The sequence below is a fragment of the Pelobates fuscus genome, chromosome 6 (genome assembly GCF_036172605.1).
Source record: "Pelobates fuscus isolate aPelFus1 chromosome 6, aPelFus1.pri, whole genome shotgun sequence".
In the NCBI taxonomy this organism is placed as follows: domain Eukaryota; kingdom Metazoa; phylum Chordata; class Amphibia; order Anura; family Pelobatidae; genus Pelobates; species Pelobates fuscus.
In genome coordinates this window covers 203,312,831-203,335,987 of record NC_086322.1, presented here as the reverse complement: position 1 = coordinate 203,335,987, position 23,157 = coordinate 203,312,831, and the positions used below count along the sequence as shown (strand labels likewise).

General features: G+C 43.3%; 1 protein-coding gene across 1 annotated transcript in view; it reads left to right on the top strand.

Moving 5' to 3' along the window:
* The window catches only part of MTHFD2L (methylenetetrahydrofolate dehydrogenase (NADP+ dependent) 2 like), a 128,281-nt gene that overhangs the window by 11,259 nt on the left and 93,865 nt on the right, over positions 1–23,157 (top strand). The window lies entirely within an intron of this gene.

Here is a 23,157-nt window from a genome sequence, read left to right as displayed (position 1 = left end):
CAAACTATCCACTCACAATAGTAAATTATTCTCTCAACTTATACATGAGCATGACCTCTATGACACATGGAGGAATCTATTTCCAACTGCACAAGACTATACATATTTGTCACCGGTACACCTCACTTACACACGCATTGACCTGTGCCTGATTGACAAATCTACACTTTCTCATCTTTTAGACCAATCCATAGGGCTTAGAACATGGTCAGATCATGCCCCCATACTGATCACACTGACAGTGCCATACCTAACTAAAGGAAGGAGTAAATGGCGCCTAAACGAATCCCTTCTAGATGACCCCGCCAACAGTCAACAAATTGCCACGACACTCAATATTTACATTTTAGTAAATACCACCGACGATACTACGGTAGAAACCCAATGGATGGCGCACAAAGCGGTCGTTAGGGGTGAACTCATTAAATTAGGGTTCACTGCCAAAAAGCAATTTCTCTCCAAAGATTCCACACTTCATCAGACACTTCGTACTCTAGAAAATTCCAACAAAAAAGCCCCCTCCAAATCCTTATCCCAACAAATCGCTAAAATACAGGGGGACATCCAAAATCTTCATGCCCAAACTTATACCAAACAAGCAATTAAAACCCAACAAACATACTACATAAAAGGTAACAAGGCAGGCAAATTACTAGCCAATCAACTAAAAATAAAATACTTACAAACGAAAATCCCATATATCTCTTCCAAAGATAATGTCAGACTATATAATCCCAACGGCATTGTCGATTGAACTATCCCGCTACTATGAGGACCTCTACAATCTTGCTGCTAACAAAGAAACGCATATACCGAATTTATTAGAAATATCGCATTACCTCTCACGAATCACTTCCACACACCACGGCACATCAAAATGATCTCTTAGATGCCTTATTTACTGAAGAAGAAGTAGCCCTAGCAATACAATCCCTGCCCAAACACAAAGCCCCCGGGCCCGATGGGCTCTCAAATTACTACTATATCAAAATGTCAACACAACTAACTCCACACCTTACCAACCTGTTCAATAAAATTAGAATAACAGGCAAATTCCCACGAGAAATGTTGGAAGCTTACATAATTACATTACCTAAACCAAATAAACCTCCAACGCTCTGTGGCAATCTAAGACCAATTTCATTGCTTAATGCCGACGTAAAATTATATGCCAAACTGATCGCAAATAGGCTTAAACCCCTCCTAAACACACTAGTATCGGAAGAACAAGCTGGTTTTGTTCCTGGAAAACAAGTGGGGGACAACACAAGATATTGCATGGATTTAATTGACTGGGCCAACAGCCAAAATAAGAGTGACGTCATAATGGCGTTAGACGCAGAAAAGGCATTCGATCACCTGAATTGGGAATACATGGCCACTACGCTAACAGCCTTTGGTTTCTCCAAAACCTTTCTTAATAGTGTTATGGCCCTGTACTCGGCCCCCTCTGCCGAAGTGTTCAACTCTGGCTTCACCTCCAGAAGCTTCCAAATCTCAAACGGCACTAGGCAGGGGGGCCCCTTATCGCCCTTGATATTCATTTTGAGTTTGGAACCTCTGATCCAAAACATAAAACTGGATGCAAAGTTACCTGGCCTTGTTACTCCGGCTGGAGAGAAAAAAATTAGCTCTCTTTGCCAATGATGTAGTCCTCTTCCTCGCTAATCCGAAAGAATCTATTCCACATCTTCTACATACTTTAACTAACTACGGCACTGTCTCCTATTATAAAAACAATATTGGTAAAACTCAAATTCTTCCCATACGACTCGATGGACAAGTAGTGTCTGATCTGAAAGGTACATACCCCTTTGAATGGAAATCAACAGCAAGATCCTACTTAGTAATCAAATTAACACACTCCAAAACACTAACCATAAAAGAAAATCATATCGCTGTCCTAGCCAAGCTTTCCAAACAAATGGATTCTTGGAATAATTTATACACGTCCTGGTTTGGTAGAATAAACTCTATCAAAATGATGATCCTACCCCATATACTTTATCTATTCAGGACACTCCCCATAGCTTTACCTAACTCTCTTATCAAACGTTTTCAAATGGCTATAAATGCTCATATCTGGAAAAAAGAGTTGCTTTTCACTCTCTATGGCGACCATTCAAAGAAGGTGGACTTAGTGTCCCTAACATATCACATTATTATAGGGCAACATTACTGGCGCAGGGCCTTAATATCCTAACAGGCAAATCCAATCCAGTTTGGGTCAAATTAGAAGCCGCCTGCGGAGGTATACATTCCCTCTCTGATACCCTGTGGACACGATCCTCCCTAACAAGTCCCTCCACGCTCCCAGCATCACACTTTTTAATAAAATCCTGGACTTCATGGAGCACAGCATTGTGGCCCAGAGGAGAAGCACTTTACCTCGCACCTCTCTCAGCCCTTTCTAACATATCCCCCGACCTTCCTACACGACACTGGTCGACTTTAGGAATAACGCATGTACATAAGCTACTTAACAAATATGGCATTCGCCTGTTCCCTGATCTACAGGAAGAATAGAACTTATCGCCCAGAGGTATCTTCCTATACTTACGTATCAAACATATCTTACTTTCCGAACCAATTAAGTTTATCAATCCGTCATCACTCAGCAAACTGGGTTTTAAGTGGTACAATGCAACATTAACCCGACCTTCCTGCAAATTTCTCTCCTTATGTTACTCAGCGCTGGCTGATCTACATGCATCCACTAAACTGCCCTATATGCATTAATGGGAGTCAACTTTAGGAATAGCTCCTACTCTCCACGAGTAGGAACAAGCCATCACCTACACAAAACAGTCATCAAACTTTGTCACACAGTGGGAAGCGTACTTTAAAATGTTGATGAGGTGGTATTTGGTCCGAGTAGAATTCAAAAAATTTACCCTGAGTCCTCCTCATTATGTTGGAGATGTCACACTGAAAGAGGTTCTATAGAGCATATATTTTGGTACTGTGATAAAATACAAGTATTCTGGCTGGAAATTTGAAAAACCATTTACGCACTCTGTAAATATAAACTCCCATTGACACCAGAGAACTACTTACTTCATATCATTACAGGATTAAAAGATATACCAGCTAGAGATGTGGTGCTGAATGTGCTCCTAGCAGCAAAAATTAGCATTGCAGCCCACTGGAAAAACATCACATGTCCTACAATATCGGAGGTACTCCGTAGAACGGACTCCACATACCACCATGAGAGAGAATGGGTAAAGAGGGGCAATATGAACATCTTCCTGGACAGGTGGCATAACTGGGAACCATTTATGGCTTCGACTGTAACACCACAATAGGTCCTGTCCACTTATAGACACCCCTTGTTCCCATCTAACATAAAATTTATCACATTGGCCAACAGCTGTGATCCCAGTCTGGGGTCACGTCAAGTCACATCACATCACACCACATCACTTTACTTGATTTAACCCAGAATAAACATAACACGTACACATCCTTGGCGTAAAATGTTCCCCCGTTCCATACCCCCATTCTCCCTTCTAGTTCACAACTTTTCACATCTTTCAACCACTCGAGTATTTCCTCTTATATTTTTATTTAAGTGATACATCATTGCTCACTCTCCAAACCAACTCCATTACCTAGCGTATAACGACTGGAATTGATCACATTGCCCACGGGCATAAAGGACAAAAGAATTAAGCTTTGCGGAAGGATCTAATTTGTGGCTACACCTGCCAAATGCCTTCTGGCAACCGTTAGGTATGGGAAGGGATGCCATAGGATTAGTCCGCAGACTCACATGCATCTTGTAACATATATGTCTCTACTCCAAAATGTATTGTAATGAGCACGTAGTTGAAATTTTGTTTATATTAATCATACAGCTCGTACTTTTTGCAGCTCCCTTATTAAATATATCTCGGTACATACTGTAAACCTGTTCAATTGTCGCATTACTGTACAATGTAACTACATGTTATCTTAGTGTTACAGCCGAAGAAATTTTCATGCTCCAAACCTTTAATCCGTGTCATCAGCTGCAATGATTGATGTATCATGATGTATCATTTTGTACAATACTTTTGTATAATACTTTTGTTTAATACTCCTGTACTATTTTCTATATAAAACCAATAAACACTATATATTGAAAAAAAAAAAAAAAATAAGCATGCAAAGAACACTTAACCAATAAATATGTTTCAAGAATTGTGGTAATAGATAGAAATCACTTATAATATTTATAACACTCACAATTAAAAAAAACTGAAAACACTAACATAAAGAAGATAGGAGAACGGTTAATCTATGTAAAAAGAAAAAAAGTCAAATCAAGTAAGGAAATCCAACAAAGGATAAAAGTGTTTAATATTGGGGGCGGAGCCAACTACTGAACCGAGCGGTCGCAACTCAAACGAGCTCCGTGGAAAACGAGCATTTATACGGGCAAAATCGACATCCATTACCCCTCAAACTCAACAGAAACAGGCTAACTGCCCCAGCAATCACGGTAGCAATGGGCAAAAAGAACAAAAAACTCAAATCGGACATGCCACGACCCGGCGCAAGTATAGGGGATCTATGGCGGAGAGCACATGGCGCCCTAGAGCCTCACATGGCGGAATATGCCGACTATGCGGACGACCTCACTAATTCTGACGGTCTCACCTCAGACCAAGAAGAGGTAGCCATACCCGCTGCGCGACATCAAGCTCAATCCAAGATGCACTCAGATGCTGCTCCGGTCACGAAGGCCGAAATGAAGGAGCTGTTTGCGGAGCTCCGACGCGGCATCCAGGCTGACATGGCGGATATGAGGAAGGACATCCAGGGCCTGTCGGATCGTATGGGTGCCGTGGAGAGGGACTCCATGAGCCACACACAACAACTTACCACGCTGCAGCATGAAGTGGTCTCCCTGCAACAACAACACCTGCAGGTGGAACAAAAAATGGCGGCAATAGAAGATGCACGGCGCACCCAAAACCTTAAGATAAGTGGAATCACGGACTCCATTCCAGACACAGAGGTGCCCCACCTCGTACGATGCTTGGTAAGCACGATCCTCCCCGTGAAACAGGCCAAAGGAATACACATAGACTGCGCATTTCGTTTACCCAAACCCACAACAGCCCCAGTGTCGGCATCCAGGGATGTAATAGTTAAGTTCCAAAAACGCCAAGACAAAATGGCGCTTATGGCAGCCACCAGGGGAAACACACCGTATGCATTCGAGGACATGTCCCTTACATTCTATTCGGACCTGTCCCGGGGAACAATGGCAGGGCGCGCAGCATTCAGACCACTCACCACCCTGCTCCGCGCTCACAGCATAAAAGATCAGTGGCGCCCACCCCACAAACTACAGGTGCTTCATGGCGAAAGAACCTACCTCATAGCCGACCTACCGGAGGCAAGAAAGCACCTGGCGACATGGGGCCTCTCACAGGACGCACTGCAGCAGCCCAACAAACCCGCCAACATCCATGCTTGGAACCCGGCCACCTCCGCAACATTTGTCCCAAGAAGATCTGCCCATGCGGTGCCGTCACCGAGCCACACGTGAAACCACACGAAGATCTGCGTCTCTCTCTCTCCCACTTGTCGCTGTTTCATGGACAATATGGACTGTTGAACGCACAACCCATGGAATGGACTACCCTCCGTAATACATTGGGGGCACCGAGTGACGGACGACAGCTGAACGCATCCCGGATACCAGCCGGATTGAAAAGCAGGTTACCTGAAACTCTTCTGCAAACTGGTTGATCACCCAGAGACACTTGGGCCCTTATATATATGTGGTTTGTTATCTGTTATTACCTTAAGCATTGCCTAACCCATTCCCTTAGTGGCACCGATAGATGGGCATTCTGATAGCACCAAGCACTGGCCCCGACAACCCGAGCATATCATACTATTATCCAGCGAGGCATAGACGAGTCTGATAGTGGAATTGGTACCGTGATATAGCTTAGCATCGGTTAGCCAAAAAGTAAATCTGTTTTAACACTTGTGCCTACCTCGAATTCGGGGTACACAATTTAGCCATACTCCCTACTGCAAACTCATTACCGTTGCATGCTATGACTACCTCACTACGAATCGCTACCCACGCTTACCCAAACGCCGGAACAGCAGATAGTATTATGCTCGACTGTTTTAATACCATCATACTACTCTAGGTGTAAGGGGGCATCGTAAAAACCATCACCGGGCAGGCCCACAGCTAATTACCCAGCACAGGGCTCACACGACACTACACCCTCCCTTGGCTTTCGTCCTTAGCCTCAAATAGCTCGTTGGTTCATAATTTCCTTCTTAAGGGTTTACAGGCCAGGGTTGCCTTCCTCCAGATAGCGCGGACCGTCTCCATAGAACAGGCGCACACTAAGGCAGGGAGTTTTGCACGTCTATCTCACATCGTGCCCCAGATAAGACATACACTATGGTAGGGATACGACACAATTAATGCTTTATCACTCGACACGGCACATCATGCTTGAGACTGAGAGGGACCCAACTTCACTGCTAAACGTAATATAATGATGAAACCTCTAACTCGACGACCTTTCAATACCCTCACTATGTCTCTCAGACACCCATACCGCACCACCTAAAACCACAATGACTTCGCCTTAAGCGTCCCTAGACTTGCTAAACCTGTACTTGATGCCATATGTTAGCTAAGTGTCAATTGCTACCTAAACGTTGTTGTAGCCTGTACATTTACATCTTCATTTTAAAGGCATTAATAGTATGAGCCTGCTCAACACTCAGTACGTTCTCGACTCGTATAAGCCTTTTTTATTATTAGCATTATTATTATTAGCATTATTATTGTAATATTCGTTTTGGAGCTAACCTGATATCACATAGATTACTATCGTGTAAACAAAACTGCTTAGCTTAACATGTTTTACAAAAAAGAAAACTTGTGCAAGTATATTATGCCACTGCTTAACCTATATGTATCTTTATGTTACTGAACGCTGTTGTGGCGCATGACAATGCTCTGTAACCACCCGCACATCAAAAATAAAGAATTAAAAAAAAAAAAAAAAAAAGGGTTTAATATTTATTGGTCTTTTTAAGGAAATGTGTTATAAGTTATATAGCCACTTTTACAATGCCTTTGGTTTAAATTTGGGCAAGGTAAAGGATGGAGAGAAAAGCCAGAGATAGAGAAGGACTGAGAGAGGATATTTTTTTCTCTTTCTTCTCCTACTTTTCTAACCCATTAATCCATATAATATGAGCAAATACAACAGAACCTAAAGATATATTTAGTAACGGCTCAAACAGATAGTAGTAGATTGGATAGTACTAAATTTTATAGTAAGAAAAGAAGGGAAAGAAAATAAAAAAGAATGTATAAGCAGTACACTCTCCCCTTATGCTCTAGCCCTCCCGCCTAATATCCTAGACAGATTGTAGTGTGCATAGTAGCATACACTAGATGGACACGGCGAGAATTCTTTTTTAGAGGCTTCAGTATGAATAGTATAGTTATGTCAAAATTTTATGTAATATGTATTTGGTTTGTATATGTTATTTTTAATGTTATGCCAGTCTCGAAAGTTCCCCAGCAAATCCAAAAAAGCCAAAAAAAACACTAGACTAGACTAGAATGGTTTAGAAATGGTTATATTTTTTTCAATTAATATACAAGGTCTTAATTAGTGATGTACCGAACTGTCCGCCGGCGAACAGTTCCCGGCGAAATTAGCGTGTTTACGTTCGCCGCGGCGGGCGGACACATGCGCAGTTCGATCCGCCCCCTATTCGTCATCATTGGGCAAACTTTGACCCTGTGCCTCTCGGTCAGCAGACACATTCCAGCCAATCAGCAGCACTCCCTCCCTTCCACACCCTCCAACCTCCCTCCCAGCATCCATTTTCGATTAATTCGAAAATTAAAAAAAGGAGGGAAAGTTTAGCTGCTGCTGATTAGATAGGGAAATTGATAGCTAGGCTAGGGTATTCAGTGTCCACTACAATCCTGAAGGACTCATCTGATCTCTGCTGTAAGGACAGCACCCCAAAAAGCCCTTTTTAGGGCTATAACATCAGGCTGCTTTTTTTTTTTCCTGTGTAATGTAATTGCAGGTGCCTGCCTGCCAGCTTCTGTGTGAGGTTCACATTGGATACTGTGCCTACTTGCCCAGTGCCACCACTCATATCTGTTTTAACAATTGGTTAAGCTTTACATTTAAAATAAATGTTTTTTTTTCACTGTAATAGAAGAGCAGTTGCCTGCCTGCCAGCTTCTGTGTGAGGTTCACATTGGATACTGTGCCCACTTGCCCAGTGCCACCACTCATATCTGTTTTAACAATTGGTTAAGCTTTAGATTTAAAATAAATAATTTGTTTTCACTGTAATAGAAGAGCAGTTGCCTGCCTGCCAGCTTCTGTGTCAGGTTGGATGCCTTGCCCATTTGCACAGTCAGTGCCACCACTCATATGTGTTTTAACAATTGGTTAAGCTTTAGATTTTAAATAAATAATTTTTTTCACTGTAATAGAAGAGCAGTTGCCTGCCTGCCAGCTTCTGTGTCAGGTTGGATGCCTTGCCCATTTGCACAGTCAGTGCCACCACTCATATCTGTTTTAACAATTGGTTAAGCTTTAGATTTTAAATAAATATTTTTTTTCACTGTAATAGAAGAGCAGTTGCCTGCCTGCCAGCTTCTGTGTGAGGTTCACATTGGATACTGTGCCCACTTGCCCAGTGCCACCACTCATATCTGTTTTAACAATTGGTTAAGCTTTAGATTTAAAATAAATAATTTTTTTTCACTGTAATAGAAGATCAGTTAGTTGTCTGCAAGCATCTGGGTGTCAGGCCTACTTCAGCGTGTGCTCTGCAGACCTGTGCCAGCGTGCTTTGACAGTTGCCAATCATATCTGGTGTCTCTTTAGCGTGCTTTTACAAAGAAAAAAGGTTTCCAGTGTAAGCTAATAGCAGACCGTCAGTGTCCTTCAAGCGGCTCTGTCAGGCCTTCCTTTAGCGTGTGCCCTGCACAACCCTGCCAGCGTACTTTGACAGTTGCCACTCATATCTGGTGTCTCTATAGCGTGCTTTTACAACCAAAATATTGTTTCCACTGTAATAGAAGAGCAGTTGCCTGCCTGCCAGCTTCTGTGTGAGGTTCACATTGGATACTGTGCCTACTTGCCCAGTGCCACCACTCATATCTGTTTTAACAATTGGTTAAGCTTTACATTTAAAATAAATATTTTTTTTTCACTGTAATAGAAGAGCAGTTAGTTGTCTGCAAGCGTCTGGGTGTCAGGCCTACTTCAGCGTGTGCTCTGCAGACCTGTGCCAGCGTGCTTTGACAGTTGCCAATCATATCTGGTGTCTCTTTAGCGTGCTTTTACAAAGAAAAAAGGTTTCCAGTGTAATCTAATAGCAGACAGTCAGTGTCCTTCAAGCGGCTCTGTCAGGCCTTCCTTCAGCGTGTGCCCTGCACAACCCTGCCAGCGTACTTTGACAGTTGCCACTCATATCTGGTGTCTCTATAGCGTGCTTTTACAACCAACATTTTGTTTCCACTGTAATAGAAGAGCAGTTGCCTGCCTGCCAGCTTCTGTGTGAGGTTCACATTGGATACTGTGCCTACTTGCCCAGTGCCACCACTCATATCTGTTTTAACAATTGGTTAAGCTTTACATTTAAAATAAATATTTTTTTTTCACTGTAATAGAAGAGCAGTTAGTTGTCTGCAAGCGTCTGGGTGTCAGGCCTACTTCAGCGTGTGCTCTGCAGACCTGTGCCAGCGTGCTTTGACAGTTGCCAATCATATCTGGTGTCTCTTTAGCGTGCTTTTACAAAGAAAAAAGGTTTCCAGTGTAAGCTAATAGCAGACAGTCAGTGTCCTTCAAGCGGCTCTGTCAGGCCTTCCTTCAGCGTGTGCCCTGCACAACCCTGCCAGCGTACTTTGACAGTTGCCACTCATATCTGGTGTCTCTATAGCGTGCTTTTACAACCAAAATTTTGTTTCCACTGTAATAGAAGAGCAGTTGCCTGCCTGCCAGCTTCTGTGTGAGGTTCACATTGGATACTGTGCCTACTTGCCCAGTGCCACCACTCATATCTGTTTTAACAATTGGTTAAGCTTTACATTTAAAATAAATATATTTTTTTCACTGTAATAGAAGAGCAGTTGCCTGCCTGGCAGCTTCTGTGTGAGGTTCACATTGGATACTGTGCCTACTTGCCCAGTGCCACCACTCATATCTGTTTTAACAATTGGTTAAGCTTTACATTTAAAAAAAATAATTTGTTTTCACTGTAATAGAAGAGCAGTTGCCTGCCTGCCAGCTTCTGTGTCAGGTTGGATGCCTTGCCGATTTGCACAGTCAGTGCCACCACTCATATCTGTTTTAACAATAGCTTAAGCTTTAGATTTTAAAGAAATCATTTTTTTTCACTGTAATAGAAGATCAGTTAGTTGTCTGCAAGCGTCTGGGTGTCAGGCCTACTTCAGCGTGTGCTCTGCAGACCTGTGCCAGCGTGCTTTGACAGTTGCCAATCATATCTGGTGTCTTTTTAGCGTGCTTTTACAAAGAAAAAAGGTTTCCAGTGTAATCTAATAGCAGACAGTCAGTGTCCTTCAAGCGGCTCTGTCAGGCCTTCCTTCAGCGTGTGCCCTGCACAACCCTGCCAGCGTACTTTGACAGTTGCCACTCATATCTGGTGTCTCTATAGCGTGCTTTTACAACCAAAATTTTGTTTCCACTGTAATAGAAGAGCAGTTGCCTGCCTGCCAGCTTCTGTGTGAGGTTCACATTGGATACTGTGCCTACTTTCCCAGTGCCACCACTCATATCTGTTTTAACAATTGGTTAAGCTTTACATTTAAAATAAATATTTTTTTTTCACTGTAATAGAAGAGCAGTTAGTTGTCTGCAAGCGTCTGGGTGTCAGGCCTACTTCAGCGTGTGCTCTGCAGACCTGTGCCAGCGTGCTTTGACAGTTGCCAATCATATCTGGTGTCTCTTTAGCGTGCTTTTACAAAGAAAAAAGGTTTCCAGTGTAAGCGAATAGCAGACAGTCAGTGTCCTTCAAGCGGCTCTGTCAGGCCTTCCTTCAGCGTGTGCCCTGCACAACCCTGCCAGCGTACTTTGACAGTTGCCACTCATATCTGGTGTCTCTATAGCGTGCTTTTACAACCAAAATTTTGTTTCCACTGTAATAGAAGAGCAGTTGCCTGCCTGCCAGCTTCTGTGTGAGGTTCACATTGGATACTGTGCCTACTTGCCCAGTGCCACCACTCATATCTGTTTTAACAATTGGTTAAGCTTTACATTTAAAATAAATATATATTTTTCACTGTAATAGAAGAGCAGTTGCCTGCCTGGCAGCTTCTGTGTGAGGTTCACATTGGATACTGTGCCTACTTGCCCAGTGCCACCACTCATATCTGTTTTAACAATTGGTTAAGCTTTACATTTAAAAAAAATAATTTGTTTTCACTGTAATAGAAGAGCAGTTGCCTGCCTGCCAGCTTCTGTGTCAGGTTGGATGCCTTGCCGATTTGCACAGTCAGTGCCACCACTCATATCTGTTTTAACAATAGCTTAAGCTTTAGATTTTAAAGAAATCATTTTTTTTCACTGTAATAGAAGATCAGTTAGTTGTCTGCAAGCGTCTGGGTGTCAGGCCTACTTCAGCGTGTGCTCTGTAGACCTGTCCCAGCGTGCTTTGACAGTTGCCAATCATATTTGGTGTCTCTATAGCGTTCTTTTAAAACCAAAATTTGTTTTTCACTGTTATAGATTGAATAGCAGTTACTTGTCTTCAAGCGGCTCTGTCAGTCCTTCCTTCAGCGTGTGCTTTGCAGAACTGTTCCAGTGCACATTGCCAATCATATCTGGTGTCTCTATAGCGTGCTTTTAAAACCAAAATTTGTTTTTCACTGTTATAGATTGAATAGCAGTTACTTGTCTTCAAGCGGGTGTCTCAGGCCTACAGTGTGTGCTCTGCAGAACTGTTCCAGTGCACATTGCCAATCATATCTGGTGTCTCTATAGCGTGCTTTTAAAACCAAAATTTGTTTTTCACTGTTATAGATTGAATAGCAGTTACTTGTCTTCAAGCGGGTGTCTCAGGCCTACAGTGTGTGCTCTGCAGAACTGTTCCAGTGCACATTGCCAATCATATCTGGTGTCTCTATAGCGTGCTTTTAAAACCAAAATTTGTTTTTCACTGTTATATATTGAATAGCAGTTACTTGTCTTCAAGCGGCTCTGTCAGTCCTTCCTTCAGCGTGTGCTCTGCAGAACTGTTCCAGTGCACATTTCCAATCATATCTGGTCTCACAGTAGCTTGCACGCATAGTACCACTAATCCCAAAAAAAATGACAGGCAGAGGCAGGCCACCCCGCAGGGGCCGTCGTGGTCGTGGTGCTGTGATTCCCTTTTGCCCTAGAATAATGCCCAGTTTTCAGAAGCCACGTACCCTGAACTTGAAAAGTTCTGAGGACTTAGTTGACTGGCTAACACAGAACACCCAATCTTGTACAGCCTCCGCTCGGAACCTTGACGCACCATCCTCCTCCAGCTTAGCTTCAGGCACCTCTCAAGATAGCACTCACCCGCCTGCCACCACCACCAAAACTAGCACCACAGCCGCTTTACTTGGTATGTCAGAGGAGTTATTCACACACCCGTTTGAAGAAATGAGTGATGCGCAACCATTATTGCTAGAGGATGTAGATAACAGGGATATGTATCAGGCAGGCAGCATTAAACACATGGAGGTACGGTGTGATGATGATGATGTTGTACCCGCTGCTGCTTTTTTTTCTGAGTTGTCAGATACAAGCGAAGCGGTTGATGATGACGATGCGTCCATGGATGTCACGTGGGTGCCCGCTCGGCAAGAAGAAGAACAGGGCGAAAGTTCAGATGGGGAGACAGAGAGGAGGAGGAGACGAGTTGGAAGCAGGGGGGGTCGTCGCAAGGAGCTAGTGGCACAGTCAGACAGCATGAATCGGCACCCGGGGTCAGCCCGACAGCACGCCAATCAACGCATGCTGTGTCCACCACTAGAATGCCGTCATTGCAGAGCTCAGCAGTGTGGCATTTTTTTTGTGTGTCTGCCTCTGACAACAGCGATGCCATTTGCAACCTGTGCCAAAGGAAACTGAGTCGTGGGAGGTCCAACACCCACCTAGGTACAACTGCTTTGCGTAGGCACATGATCTCACATCACAAACGCCTATGGGATCAACACATGAGTACAAGCAGCACGCCTACTCTAAGCCGCCATCCTCCTCCTGGTCCAGCATCTTCAGCCACGTCAACCACTGCTGTCCTTCTTGCCCCCTCTCAACCATCCGCCACTCCGTCTCCCGAATTGAGCAGTTCCCGCTCATCTGCCCACAGTCATGTGTTTCTGTCAAGGACATGTTTGAGCGTAATAAGCCAATGTCACCAAGTCACCCCCTTGCCCAGCATCTGACAGCTGGCTTGTCCGAACTATTAGCCCGCCAGCTTTTACCATACAATCTGGTTGAGTCTGAGGCGTTCAAAAAATTTGTAGCTATTGGGACACCGCAGTGGAAGGTACCCGGCCGGAATTTCTTTTCACAAAAGGCAATCCCCAACTTGTACTGGATTGTGCAAAAGGAAGTCATGGCATGTCTGGCACACAGTGTTGGGGCAAGGGTCCATCTGACCACTGATACCTGGTCTGCAAAGCATGGTCAGGGCAGGTATATCACCTACACTGCGCATTGGGTAAACCTGCTGACGGCTGACAAGCAAGGAATGCGTGGCATTGCAGAGGAGTTGGTGACACCGCCACGAATTGCAGGCAGTTCTGCTGCCACCTCCTCTACTCCTCCTACTCCATCCTCTTCCATAACCTCCTCGGCTGAGTCCTCTTGTGCCGCTGCTTCTTGCTCCACATCAACGGCACCCCCCCCAGCTCCCCAGGTACTATTCCACATCCCGGATACGGCAGTGTCACGCCGTCTTGGGTTTGACTTGCTTGAAAGCAGAGAGTCACACCGGACAAGCACTCCTGTCCGCCCTGAACGCACAGGTGGAAAAGTGGCTGACTCCGCAGCAACTGGATATCGGCAAAGTGGTGTGTGACAACGGAAAAAATTTGATAGCGGCATTGAAGTTGGGCAAGTTGACACATGTGCCGTGCATGGCACATGTGTGTAATCTGATCGTACACCGCTTTGTGCATAAGTACACAGGCTTACAGGACGTCCTGAAGCAGGCCAGGAAGGTGTGTGGCCATTTCAGGCATTCCTACACGGCCATGGCTCACTTTGCCGATATCCAGCGGCGAAACAACATGCCAGTGAGGCGCTTGATTTGCGACAGCCCTACACGTTGGAATTCAACACTCCTAATGTTCGACCGCCTGCTCCAACAAGAAAAAGCTGTTAATGAATATTTGTATGACCGGGGTGCTAGGACAGCCTCTGGGGAGCTGGGAATTTTTTTGCCACGTTACTGGACGCTCATGCGCAATGCCTGTAGGCTCATACATCCTTTTGAGGAGGTGACAAACCTAGTCAGTCGCAACGAAGGCACCATCAGCGACATCATACCATTTGTTTTCTTCATGGAGCGTGCCCTGCGAAGAGTGCTGGATCAGGCTGTAGATGAGCGTGAAGAGGAAGAGGAAGATAAGTGGTCACCATCACCACCAGAAACAGCCTTATCAGCATCGCTTGCTGGACCTGCGGCAACGCTGCAAGAGGATTGTGAGGAAGAGGAGTCAGAGGAGGATTGTAGCTTTGAGGAGGAGGAGGAGGAGCAAGACCAAACACAACAGGCATCCCAGGGTGCTCGTTGTCACCTATCTGGTACCCGTGGTGTTGTACGTGGCTGGGGGGAAGAACATACCTTCAATGACATCAGTGAGGAGGAGGAACGGGAAATGAGTAGCTCGGCATCCAACCTTGTGCAAATGGGGTCTTTCATGCTGTCCTGCCTGTTGAGGGACCCTCGTATAAAAAGGCTGAAGGAGAACGACCTGTACTGGGTGTCCACGCTACTAGACCCCCGGTATAAGCAGAAAGTGGCGGAAATGTTACCGAATTACAACAAGTCGGAAAGGATGCAGCATTTGCAAAATAAATTAAAAAGTATGCTTTACACAGCGTATAAGGGTGATGTCACAGCACAACGGGAATCTAACAGGGGGAGAGGTGGAAGTCATCCTCCTCCTCCTCCTCCCACGACCACGCCGGCAAGGACAGGACGCTTTAAAGACGTGTTGTTGATGGAGGACATGCAGACCTTTTTAAGTCCTATGCATCGCCACAGCCCTTCGGGATCCACCCTCAGAGAGCGACTCGACCAACAGGTAGCAGACTACCTCGCCTTAACTGCAGATATCGACACTCTGAGGAGCGATGAACCCCTTGACTACTGGGTGTGCAGGCAGGCCTGCCCCGCTTCAAGTGTCCTGTCAGAAAGGACCTTCAGTGCAGCAGGAGGTATTGTCACTGAGAAGAGAAGTCGCCTAGGTCAAAAAAGTCTAGATTACCTCACCTTTATTAAGATGAATGAGGGATGGATCCCGAAGGGACTGACACTGGGCGATACATTCGCTTAAAAAAGGCCTGATGAGATGAGCTGCCTTGGGCTAAAAATGGTCCACACGCTGCTGTATTTTAGCTCTGAATGACGTTTGACTTGCGTGACTTATCCGCCACCAACTAGGGTTCAAGCCGCCATGTTTTAGGGCACTTTCTGCCTGTGAAACAAACATCAATTTTTCTGGCCGCTGCTACAGCAGCGGCTGCAACAATACCAAATTTTTCAGGCATGTGTACATGCCTAATTTTTAGGCCCACTGGTGCAGCACTGTGGCTTCAAAAACCAAACCAAAAATTAAAATCCTCCAAGATGGCACCAATATACCAGTGGTCTAAGCATCTCCCCACCTTGGCCTAAAAAGGGGAGGTGATTCAACAATTAAAAATCTCTGCCATTTACACGTCCACTGATAGGAGACACGGAAGGTATTAAACTGATATGAACAATACTCCACTCCTATCAGTAGGTCCGTCCCATTGTGATTTATGCCCCCCCACCCACCGCGCAGGGATGGGGGCCGGGGGGGAGGAAAGTAGGCCCCCCTATTGTGATTTATGCCCCCCACCCATCGCGCAGGGGTGGGGGCCGAGGGGGGGAGGACAGTAGGTCACCGCATTGTGATTTATGGCCCCCACCCACCGCGCAGGGGTTGGGGAGGACAGTAGCTCCCCCCAGTGTGTATCAGGGGCTTTGAGGACAGGTGTCAATCCATACCTGCCAAGTGACCCTATGTAGGGGGAACAGTCTCTATTCTGCTCTGTGTCAGTTTGTATCATGGTCTCTGTGGACGGGGAACAGTCTCTATTCTGCTCTGTGTCAGTGTGTATCATGGTCTCTGTGGACAGGGAACAGTCCCTATTCTGCTCTGTGTCAGTGTGTATCATGGTCTCTGTGGACCGGGAACAGTCTCTATTCTGCTCTGTGTCAGTGTGTATCATGGACTCTGTGGACAGGGAACAGTCCCTATTCTGCTCTGTGTCAGTGTGTATCAGGGGTTTTGAGGACAGGTGTCAATCCATATCTGCCAAGTGACCCTATGTAGGGGGAACAGTCCCTATTCTGCTCTGTGTCAGTGTGTATCAGGGGTTTTGAGGACAGGTGTCAATCCATATCTGCCAAGTGACCCTATGTAGGGGGAACAGTCCCTATTCTGCTCTGTGTCAGTGTGTATCAGGGGTTTTGAGGACAGGTGTCAATCCATATCTGCCAAGTGACCCTATGTAGGGGGAACAGTCCCTATTCTGCTCTGTGTCAGTGTGTATCATGGTCTCTGTGGACAGGGAACAGTCTCTATTCTGCTCTGTGTCAGTGTGTATCAGGGGTTTTGAGGACAGGTGTCAATCCATATCTGCCAAGTGACCCTATGTAGGGGGAACAGTCCCTATTCTGCTCTGTCTTAGTGTGTATCAGGGGTTTTGAGGACAGGTGTCAATCCATATCTGCCAAGTGACCCTATGTAGGGGGAACAGTCCCTATTCTGCTCTGTGTCAGTGTGTATCAGGGGTTTTGAGGACAGGTGTCAATCCATATCTGCCAAGTGACCCTATGTAGGGGGAACAGTCCCTATTCTGCTCTGTGTCAGTGTGTATCAGGGGTTTTGAGGACAGGTGTCAATCCATATCTGCCAAGTGACCCTATGTAGGGGGAACAGTCTCTATTCTGCTCTGTGTCAGTGTGTATCAGGGCTGGGCTTTGAGGACAGGTGTCAATGTTAGGTGATTTCTGCCCTTTATGGATTAAAAGCAGACTCTGCATCAACTGTGCAATTTTCCATGGGAGTTTTGCCATGGATCCCCCTCTGGTATGCCACAGTCCAGGTGTTAGTCCCCTTGAAACAACTTTTCCATCACTATTGTGGCCAGAAAGAGTTCCTGTTGCTTTCAAAATTCGCCTGCCCATTGAAGTCAATGGCGGTTCGCGCGGTTCGCCGGTTCGCGAACATTTGCGGAAGTTCGCGTTCGCCGTTCGCGAACCGAAAATTTCGGGTTCGCGACAACACTAGTCTTAATATACCACAAAAACGTTGGACATTTCAAGACTATCTGCACAAAAGAAAATATTCATGTGGCATTTGTCCAGGAGACTCATTGGTGAAAGATTGATGAAAAAAGATGGAAAATAAAAGATTCCCACTAAAAAAATGTGTGCATCAAGACAAAATGGAAAAAAATGTGGTGTAGCGATTCTTTTCTCAAATACTTTAAAAGTTAATATTATATATAAAGATACAGAATGGTAGATTTATAATTACGGTATGCACTATTAATGGTGAAACTTTTACTTTAGTCAATTTATACCTTCCAAATAAGAACTCTTTGAGTCTCCTACAGCAGACAAGCAGATAAAGTGAAGACAAGTCTTTATGTAATAGCAGGGGATTTTAATTATATACATTATTCTCTCTTGGATAAATATGTAAGTAAAAAAAGTTCCAGTAGATAAAAGAATTTTAAAAATGCCCAAATTGTTTATAATCTAATAAAAAAAACAAAAAAACGTTTTTGTGCATTTGGAAACCCCCTCTGTTCCTGTACGTCCAATGGTCTGATCTCAATTATGTGTCTGTTAGTCCACCCATTGTACAGCGCTACGGAATTTGTTGGTGCTATATAAATAATAAAATAATAATAATAACAATGCGGTCGGATTGAACTGATTCATTATCTGATATAACCTTCGGAACTATAAATATCTTTTGAAGGTTGACACAATTTAGAGATATAGGAACCAAATATCTATTACTTTTGATACTGTTATAAGTAGATAACATACAATGTTATGAACTCTGAGCTCATTATTTTCGAAGGATTGCAGACTCTCGGCACGCAGGCATATAACTTAGACTTACCTCAGGATCATTATACAGATACATTATGACACAATAGGAACGTTTGAGTATAAATGATTAACTTACTGAAGTATATTCACGATATTCATATGTCCTGCACACATTATATGAGAATATTAAAATTTATTAATTACTAATGATCACATTCGCAAACCTACAACCTCCCACAGGACTAGCGCCTACCGACTTTTGAATTAAGGGGTAGAGGAAAAGGGAAGGGATAAAAAAAAATGTTTTGTTTGTTTGTTTGCTTCTTTTCTTTCTTCCTCCCCATTTTCTCTCTTTTTCTCTTCAATATTGGGCTTTTTCCGGTTCAGAAATAATATTGTTATACATATATTAGTTATTTAGCCTTGTTTGCCTGATCCAGGTTCCTGCAGCGGCCGCAGGGAATGTATGGAGACTTTATTTAGAGGCCCTCCATACAAAAGAGAGAACATATAGTTAGACTAAACAAAATTGTTGCTTTCCCAGAGGCCAAGAATGTGGCCTTCTGGAAATGGAATGAGTGTGTATGTTTGGATAGATGACTGTGATTGGCGCCTGGGAAGGAAAAAGGTGGGGACTGGGAACTGGCTAGATGTCACTTAAAATACTGTCTTTAAATGTCACGGGCCTAAATTCAGTCAGAAGACAGGTTATCTGTATAAATTGTTCATGGATAGTAAAATCGATATAAGATTCATTCAGGAGACCCATTTGGTTGACCCTCCTTCTAGGCTGTAGAGATTTTAAAAATTCCCAAAAATATATAGTTCTAGTCTGAAGAGGAAAAATAAAAAAAAAAGAGGGGTAGCTATTATTTTCTCAGGTATTTTGAAGATTGAGCTTGTATATGAGGAGAGTGATCCAATTGGAAGATACTTGATACTGATAGTACGTATTAACAACAGGTTATACTCTTTGGTTATTGTTTATGCTCCTAACCAACTTCCACATAGGTTTCTCGAGAGTCTTATTCAAACGATTGACCGCGTGTCGTCTGGGAGTTTCATCATCGGCAGGGATTTTAGTTGTATTACTGACTGTAAAATGGATAGGAACAGTAATAAATTGTTGTTAAATTATGCAACCCAGAAGGCCGGGGCATCTATGATGCAGAACTTTTTGATCAAAAAACGCTTATATGACTGCTGGAGAACACAGCATCCAGATGATCGAGACTATTTGTTCTTCTCAAACGTCCACTAGTCATATACACGAATCGATTATTTTTTGAGCAGGGCAGACATTTTGGAACAGGTTATTAGCGCGGGAATAGGACCTAAAACAGGGTCAGATCGTGCACCAATTCTATTAGAGATAAAAAAAAACAACTCTGAATATAAAACTAGAAACAATTGGATATTGAATCAGACCCTTCTTAGATCTGGATCTAAGATTACAAATATCCGTCCCCAGGCCAGATAATTTTTTGAGCTTAACGATAATGGAGAGGTTGGAGATGCTACCCTTTGGTGTACTTTTAAATTCTGTATGAGAGGTTGGCTTATAAAACAAGGTACTTATATAAAAAAAAAACAGAAAGTGGAAGATTTGAATGAGTTAGAGCTAGCAAAGCTTGAGAGGTCTCATAAGTCCCACCTAGATCCAGGGATGTTAAAGGGACACTATAGTCACCTGCTTCAGCTTAATGAGGTTGTTCAGGTGAGAATTAAAGCTCCCTATTTTCTGAGAAAATACAATGTTTACATTGAAAGCTAGGAACACCTCCAGTTGCAGTCACTCAGAGTGAACCAGAGGGACTTCGGAGTTGATGGAGGCATACGTGCACAGGCACTGTGCACAGCATCCTGTGATTCAGTATCTCCTCCCTCTGCATGCAGACACTGAACTTTCCTCATAGAGATTCATTGATTCAATTCATATCTATGAGGAGATGCTGATTGGCCAGGGCTGTGTTTGAATCATGCTGGCTCTGCCCCTGATCTGCCTCTTTGTCAGTCTCAGCCAATCCTATGGGGAAGCACTCTGATTGGATCAGGCTACCACATGTCAGCAGACTGCTTGTTTTTCTGAGTCTAACAGCATGCAGACTTACAGTTTTAGGCTTGAATACAGTAAGAGTTTTACTATATTTATGGAGGCATGAGGGGCCCAGGGGGGCTAGATGGTGGTGTTAACACTATAGGGTCAGGAATACATGTTTGTGTTCCTGACCCTACAGTGATCCTTTAAGCGATATTAAAGTAAACAAACAGAAGATTTTAGAAAGAACCCAAGTAAAATTAAATAAAGCAATGATAATACTAAAACAGGGATGGTAACATGGAAGCAATAAAACAGGCAGAAACCTTACAAACAAACTGCAAAACATGAACAAATCTCTAGTCATTATGACAATTGTTGTTTGAAATAAAAACTTTTATCTCCAACTTAACTAGGTAAAGCATTTGGAGAGCATTACAAAAACTTGTATAATCCGAACTCTATCGCCCCCTCTATCCTGGAAATACAGCAATTTCTAGATAAGTTAAATCTTCCAAAGATTTCTGAAGAGAAAATGACTCAGTTAAATAGTCCCTTATCTCTACAGATATCACCCTACAGTGATCCTTTAAGCGATATTAAAGTAAACAAACAGAAGATTTTAGAAAGAACCCAAGTAAAATTAAATAAAGCAATGATAATACTAAAACAGGGATGGTAACATGGAAGCAATAAAACAGGCAGAAACCTTACAAACAAACTACAAAACAGGAACAAATCTCTAGTCATTATGACAATTGTTGTTTGAAATAAAAACTTTTATCTCCAACTCAACTAGGTAAAGCATTTGGAGAGCATTACAAAAACTTGTATAATCCGAACTCTATCGCCCCCTCTATCCTGGAAATACAGCAATTTCTAGATAAGTTAAATCTTCCAAAGATTTCTGAAGAGAAAATGACTCAGTTAAATAGTCCCTTATCTCTACAGGAGATTCATGACACTATACGAGCATTAAAGAGTGGTGACTCTCTGGGCCCAGATGGGTTCTTTTCAGCTTTTTATCAGAAGCTTAGTTATTTAATTTTGCCCTTTATGCTGAGGACCTTTACAGAGTTTGCAAGATCTAAAACAATTTCACCAGAGATGCTTCGGGAATCCATTATACCAATCCCCAAACCAGACAAAGACCATGCTCAGATCTGTAACTATAGGCCAATATCACTCATCAACTTAGACATAAAGGTGTACTGCAGAATCTTGTCCAATAGGCTTAATGGGGTCATACCAGTTATTGTTCATCTTGATCAGTCTGGTTTTGTGGGTGGAGCAAGTCGGACAACATTAGGAAAATTCTGAATGTTATCCATTATGCAAGTCAGCATACATACCCCTTTGCCCTGGTTGCCCCAGATGCAGAGAAAGCTTTTGACCGCGTTGGTTAGAGGTATTTGGAGGAGGTTTTGGGCTTCTTTGGCATCGGGGGCACCTTTAAGGATTACACCATGGCTTTACATGGGGACACGCAAGCCAAAGTGTTGGGTTCTATGTTTCAGTCAGACTAGTTTCCCATTCGGAATGGGACTAGGCAGGGATGTCAGTTAGTCTCACTACTGTATGTCCTCTTCATTGAACCTCTGGCAGTAGCGATTAGACACAGATATCAAAGGCATAACTATTAATACCTCTGAAATTAAGATCACACTTTATGCTGACGACGTGCTTCTATCCCTTATGGGCCCTGCCGGATCCATACTGGAACTCTTTCATTTATTAGAGGAGTTTGGTAAATTTTCCGGCTATAAAGCAAATATTAAAAAGACCCAAATTCTAACAAAGGGCTTGAGTGGATCCAGGATGGATGCCCTTGAGGAGAAATATATACTAGACTGGGAGGTGAAGAACATAAATTATCTGGGTGTAAGGCTATCTCTGGATTAATTAATTAATAGGCTTGAATTAATAGGCTCAATTACTCAGCACTGGCCACTCAATTTAAAAAAACATATTAGGGCTTGGAAGGGAACTGAGCTGTTATGGATAGGCAGAATAGAGGTAATTAATTCCTATTTATTGCCTAGACTGCTATATTTATTTAGGAACATCCCGGTGATGGACTATACGCGGATTTCATGGACAATTCGCTGAATATATCTTGCAGAACAGGTGACCTACAATAGCCCTTGAGGTTCTACAAGGAGGAAGGAGGGAGGGTAGTAAGTGTAATGGTAGATTTTGTCGCCTGAGATAATTTCTCTTCTTCCAGACCAACTTGGATAGATCTAGAAAAAACAGGACTTAAGAATGCAGTACCATTTTACCTTATATAGTGAGATATTGAGCTTTTGAATAGTATAAGAACAGATAACCTGATAATTAAAGCATTACTCTCCATAATAAAATCTATAAAGAAAAAATTAGGTTTGGATAAAATATCCTGTCATGCTCCTATAGAATGTTTAAAATATTATATAGTGGACTTAAGCACCCAAGAATTGCAGAATTCTGGGGTGAGAGACCTCTCAGAACTAATAGACAGATAGACAATTTCTTAATTTCCCTTTCTGCAGTCTAAATACAACCTCCACTCCAGAGAGCTTTTTAACTACCTGAGAATTAAATCCTTTTTAACCGGCAAACTATTAGCTGGTTCAACATCGATAGATCAGTTTTTGGCCCAGCACTTTAGTTACAAACTTACCTCTAGGTTCTCCAGGCTTATAAATAAACATGGCCATTTTGGAGATGCCAGACCCAGTCGTCTAGTCATCACTATTTTGCCCTTGTTAAAGGTACTCTGATCTTTTTGCTTGCCAAATTTTCCT